We start from the raw sequence: 6,000 nt of genomic DNA, 5'->3' as shown, positions 1-6,000 counted from the left end.
ATCATGTGATAATTCTAGATTTCATTTTTTGAGGAACAAACCAGACTGCTTTCCGTAAAGGCCACACATGTTCTGTTCTACTAGCAGGTGCACAAGGGCTACGATTTCTCCACAGCCTCATCAACACCTGTTATTTTCTGCGGTTTTTATAACTTCCATTCTAAGGGGTGTGCAGCGGCCTCTCACTGCGGTCAGAGAGATTTTCATGACACTAGACAGCATGGCAGGCATCTGTGGAAGAGGGCTCCTGCGTCCCCAATAACAGCTCAGACTTTAGAGCTCAATTTATGTTTTAAAAGAGACTCGGGAATAGGGCAGGGGTGGGGGGTGGGGGAGAGTTTAGTTATAAAATGCACTGCCTGAAATAAGTCCTTGTGGACTAGAAAGACAACACTAGATTATTGAGTCCTACGAGAGCCTAACACTACAGAACAACACTCCTATGGACCCAAAAAAGATAAATAAACAAATAAATAAAAGGAAAATAAACAGGAATTTATTTTTGGCTTTCTTGGTCAAAGATCACCTCAAAATGCATATATTCAATCTAATAGCCAGTGCGATGTAATATTATCATCATCATCATATAATATATCGTGTAACTAATTAGCATGCACGGAGTTCTCACTATATATCAGGCACTGTGCTAGGCAATTTTCCTACATTTTCTTTTCATTCTCCTACCAACCACCTTTGCAGATGCGGCGGCTGAACCCTGGGACCTAGGAAACTTATCCAGGATCACACAGCTGCTAGTCACTCACAAAGCCAGGATTTGAGTCACAGGCAGTCTGGTTTAGAATGTTCCAGTCCGTAAGACTTCAAGATTTCTTTTTTTCTACTGTTCCAATTTTCTCTCTTGTAAAATTTAAGTTTAAGCTCTGCTTTGCTCACCAGGCTAGCTCCCAAGCACTTCAGAAAATGGGAGCTCCTCGGAAGAGGAAGGATTTCGATCAGCCACACTGCAGCTCTCACACGACCTTGAGGCTTCCCAGTTACTGACAACGCCCTTTTCTCAATGGAGAGCATGGATAGCATGTACCAAACTGCTTCCCTGTGGATTGTGGCACATGTTCAATGCTGAAGGCTCAGGACTGGACTACCTTACAAACTCACAGGACAGCAGGGTAGGGTTTGAACCTCCAAAAATAAAGCTCCAAATTTTTAAATGTAATAGCATACATCTGGCAATCAATAGTCAACCGATTCATGACTACACTGAGGAACGGGGAAAAAAAGCCTAGATATGGCCAATAGAACTCCATCCCAGAGACCCCAACAAAGTATCCATGAAATGCAACAGAAGACACAGCCTAGATGCCACTGCAACCAAATTATAATAATAGTAATAATAATACACCTAGACCAAATGTGTCAACAGAAGCCAGATCTCCATTTCTCAGGGGCTCCATGGTTCCACTCCTCAATGCACATCTCTGCACCTTTCTCCCCAACCTACCTATCTGCTTGCACATGGACCAGAAGGGGCTTTCCCAGCCACCCAATGAACAAGAGCCTCCATCCAGCTGCAGAGCTCACCAATTGGCTCAGTCTCTTTAGTGCCCTAGGAATGAATTCCAGTTGATCCAACTCATCTTTCTTGAGCAGGATAATGGAAGTCTAAGGTCACCACCCTATTTCCAATGAGAAAATCAGATGCCCTTAGGTCAAGTATCCTTCCCAAGTGCCAGGAAGGAGGGGGAGGTGGTGTATATATTTCTGTGGCTTTAGAAACCATCCTAAGGAAGGGGACTTTGTCTAGGACTGAAAGAGCAATGGTGCAGAAGATATGTTGCAGAGGTGATAATTCGGGAGACTTTTCTTTTTAACAGTGATTAATGACTATATATTTAAATTTATTTGTACGTATCTCCATAATGCTTATCTATCTACACTTTCAATATCTCTAGGCTTAAGAAAAAAAATACCTAATTTATGTCTCTTTCCTCTTAGCCTCAGGCCACTCTGCTGGCTCATGCTGCCCCACCCCAGTAAACTGTAAACTTCTTGAAGACAAAGATTATATGTGATTCATATAATTGACTAGTAATAGGAACAGTTATATATCAATAAAGCTGGAAAAAATAATAACAGCAGTGGACACCGTGTACTACCAATATGCCATATACAGGTGCGAATCACTTTCCACCCATTAGCTCAACTAATCCTTAGGACTACTCTATAAAATAGGCACTGTTATTATCACCACATAGACTAGGGACATAAAGCTCAGAAGTTATTTTGGCAATCCCTGAATTCCATAGTTAGTGAGTTATAGCACCTGCATTCAAACCCAACAGGTCTACTGCACAGCCTATCCTTCTAAACCCAATATGACATCTGAGACAGGTGATTGAGAAGTGTTAAGATCAGGGATGGATGGATGGATGGATGGATGGATGGATGGATGGATGGATGGATGAATGGATGGATGGATAGATGGATGGATGGATGGATAAGCAGGAGGGTGGGTGGATGAAAATGTTAGGGAAAAAAAACAGTGACCCCCAAAGGGAATACTTTGGTGGCCAGTGGGCTTAGCAGCATCAAAGCATGTTCCTGAGGGGGGTTAAGGCCATGGACTTGCTGTCTTCCTAGTCTAGCTAAAACTTTAAATCCCCACCACTGGTCCTGAGAGCCTAAGAGGTCCCATGAGAAGGAAAGGAGGAAAGGATGAAGGACAGAAATACACATGTGAGTGTCTGTTCTCCTTTACGAGCTTTCACAAATCCAGATGTGTGTGGAACAGCATGAACCCACCTTCACAGATGGTAGAGCCAGCAGGCTGATCTTCACAGAAAGAAGGACATGTCATCATTATGTCCCAGAGACCGCGGAAGCAAGGCAGAGGTTTTAGCACTTCTGTCCACCACTAAACACTTGCCCTTAACGACTTTAAAAGCAAAAGGCTTTGAAAGAATGAGGGCCCTTTTGAAAAAAGATTTCACACTTGCTTCTAATTCTCTTACTTCCTGTGTTAGTCAGGGTTCAGTCAGAGAACAGAGACACCACAAGAAAATGGGATGGGATTTTCTTTTTTTTTTTTAATTTTTTTATTTATTTCTAGGAGAGAGAGAGAGACAGCGTGAGCAGGGGAGGGTCAGAGAGAGAGGGAGTCACAGACTGAAACAGGCTGCAGGCTCTGAGCTGGCAGTCAGCACAGAGCCCGATGCGGGGCTCGAACCCACGAACCACGAGATCATGACCTAAGCGAAAGTCGGACGCTCAACCGACTAAGCCACCCAGGCGCCCCGGGATGGGATTTTCTTATAGGAATCTGACTGTATGCATATAGTTAGGAGAGGAGCTGGGAGAGGGGTGTGAAGATCCAAAAGGGTGCTGGCAGATCAGCAGTCACCCAACAGGCCATCAGAGAGAGCAGGCATGTGCAGCCTCAAAAGGGACTAGAGAGGAGAGCTGGACAGTGACCTCTGCGTAGCAGCTGTCCCGTGGGTCCGCAGCCACACAACTGGCGGTGGGTCTTAGGCTCCAGTTGGACATCAGGGCATCGGGGCCGAGAGTCAAGGAGAGATGCTGGATGCAGATGAGAAGAGAGCAAGGATAAGCAGGGCACCCAGGAGACACCTCTGCAGCCATCCATCTCTGCACCTGACAGCCAACAAACCGCGAAGAAATGGCCACGTTTGTGGTCTGTGTATATTCCTCTTTGGGCCAACTTTAACCCGGAACCATACAGGCAAGGGGATGCTGGGAAACGTAGTTCTCAGCTTAAGCAAGGCAACCCAGCCTTGTCCACCAGACTCCTTTAATTAAATATAGAATACTTAACGGTATTATTCATATCTTTGGGGAGACTGTACATTTTAATCATAATTACATGATAAATATTTCATGGTATATATCTTTGTCATATAATTAGGAATAAAAAATGTAATCTCAAAAAGATTCTAAATAATTCAAATGGCTGAGGATGTGATTAAAGCCATGATTGAAATATGGTCAGAAGGTAACTCAAGGTCTTCAAGCATGATCTCCCAAGAAACATGTTTTAAAACAAGTAGGTGTTTTTAAAAAAGTGCACTGACATGGAAATGCCTCAAAAGGAAAAAAAGCCGGATGGCTGTACTTGCAGAAGTATGGGGTAAAAACCTAAAGAACATATCCAGGCCATGTTACAATGTAGCAAGAAATAATTTAGTCAGTTTTATGAAATCAATATCCATTCTTCTCTGGCCATTGCTGAGGCAGGAGCATTTGTTTTACTCATTCATTTTGAAGATTATCTTCTTTTTTTCCAAATCCCTTGAGGTCAGGGGCTGCGCTGTCACATCTAAAGGCCCTGATAGCACCTAGTATCAGAACGACTGGCATTTAGAAAACCTCTCCTGACAAATCTCAATCTAACTCCGTATTTACTGTGTCCTACTTCACACAGAGCACTGCGTTTGGTGCGGGGGAGCCGGGAACTGGTGCGGTTCCTGACCTCAAGGGGTTCATCAGCCAGTACAAGAGACAAGTGACTACTGTGCACAAAATTTATTCTGAAACAGAAATAAATTGGACTTTGAAAGGTACAAGGAAACATGCTTTGGGGAACATGGGAAGAGGTGAGATCAATGTGATGTGAGAAATCTGGGAAGGCTTCTTATAGGAGGTGGTGGGAGCAGGCCTTGAAGATTACAACTTCAAAAGAAGGTTATACATGTGTATGAGAGACAGATTGGCAGAGAGACAGAGAGAAAGAGGAGATAAGGTGGGAGGAGGGAGAGTATAGCTGAAGATAAACTGAAGAACCTGTTTGGGGGCAATTTGGGGCCTGACTTATCAGTGGATCACCTAAAACATTCTCCATGTGTCTCCCTTAACCTACAGCAAAGTGAGTGCCCATGGCTTCCCCCAGTAAATCTCAAACACAGGAACAAACACTTCTATCAAGGGTTACACCCTGGGCTTACAGAACTCACGCCCTATGGAGGAAACTGGAGACTCTTTGATGGGTCAAGCAAACTCTTGTACCATCCAACTATATCCACCCTTTTGGGCACTCACGTAGCATACATGTATTTACTGAGCACCTACTCTAGAAAAGGCACTGTAGAAAAATGAAAATCAAGACACAGTCCTCGTCCTGAATGAACTCACTACCTAGCAGTCTGGGTCTTAGTTTGGGTCAATAAATATTTATATAGAAAATGAATGAATGAGTGACTGAATGAATGACAGGGAAATAATTCATGTCATCAACTATTTAGATACAGAGAAACAAAATGGTGTAATGGGTTAAGTGCTCAGGCTCCAGAGTGAGGCCAGGTACGAATCCTGGTCCTACAGATACTCACTGTATGACCCGGAAGATGTTAATTTCATATTGCCTTAGGTTCCTTGTCTGTAAAATGGGTTAATAATATCATCCTTGGGGCACCTGGGTCAGTTGAGTGTCCAACTTCATCTCAGGTCATGATCTCACAGTTCGTGAGTTCAAGCCCCAAGTCAGGCTCTCTGCTGTCAGTGCAGAGCCCGCTTTGGATCCTCTGTTCCCCTCTCAAAAAGAAACATTTAAAAATAATAGTTGTTTTGTCTGTATCTCCCTCTCTCTCTGACCCTTCCCTGCTCACGCTCTCTCTCCTAGAAATAAATTTTTAAAAAGAAATTAAAAAAAAATAGTTGTTTTAAAAAATAGTAATAATATCATCCTCCTTGATTTGAGAGGTAACATTATGCACGGAAAAAAAAAAGATCCACTGTTTTGTAGTAAAGATGGATAAAATCATTTAAGGGCTCTGAGCAGGTAGAGGTAAAGCACTTTGGCTTTTCTTAACATTCAGCTACTCAAATATCTAAGAAACATTACAAGTCCGTATTTGTAGAAGCTGAGAACCCCTGCCTTTCCAAGGCAAAGGGACAGCCATTTAGGCCATGTCAGCATGGGGAGGAGCCTGAGAGAGCCTTTGAGAAAAGCTCCAGCCTCAGGCCCCCCCCCGCACCCCAGGGCATCCAGCTAAGTAGGCCAGAGGCATGTTCTGTTAAACACGAACCATG

This window comes from Crocuta crocuta, unplaced genomic scaffold (genome assembly GCF_008692635.1).
Source record: "Crocuta crocuta isolate KB4526 unplaced genomic scaffold, BGI_CrCroc_1.0 scaffold466, whole genome shotgun sequence".
Classification (NCBI taxonomy): domain Eukaryota; kingdom Metazoa; phylum Chordata; class Mammalia; order Carnivora; family Hyaenidae; genus Crocuta; species Crocuta crocuta.
This window is presented reverse-complemented; position numbering follows the sequence as displayed.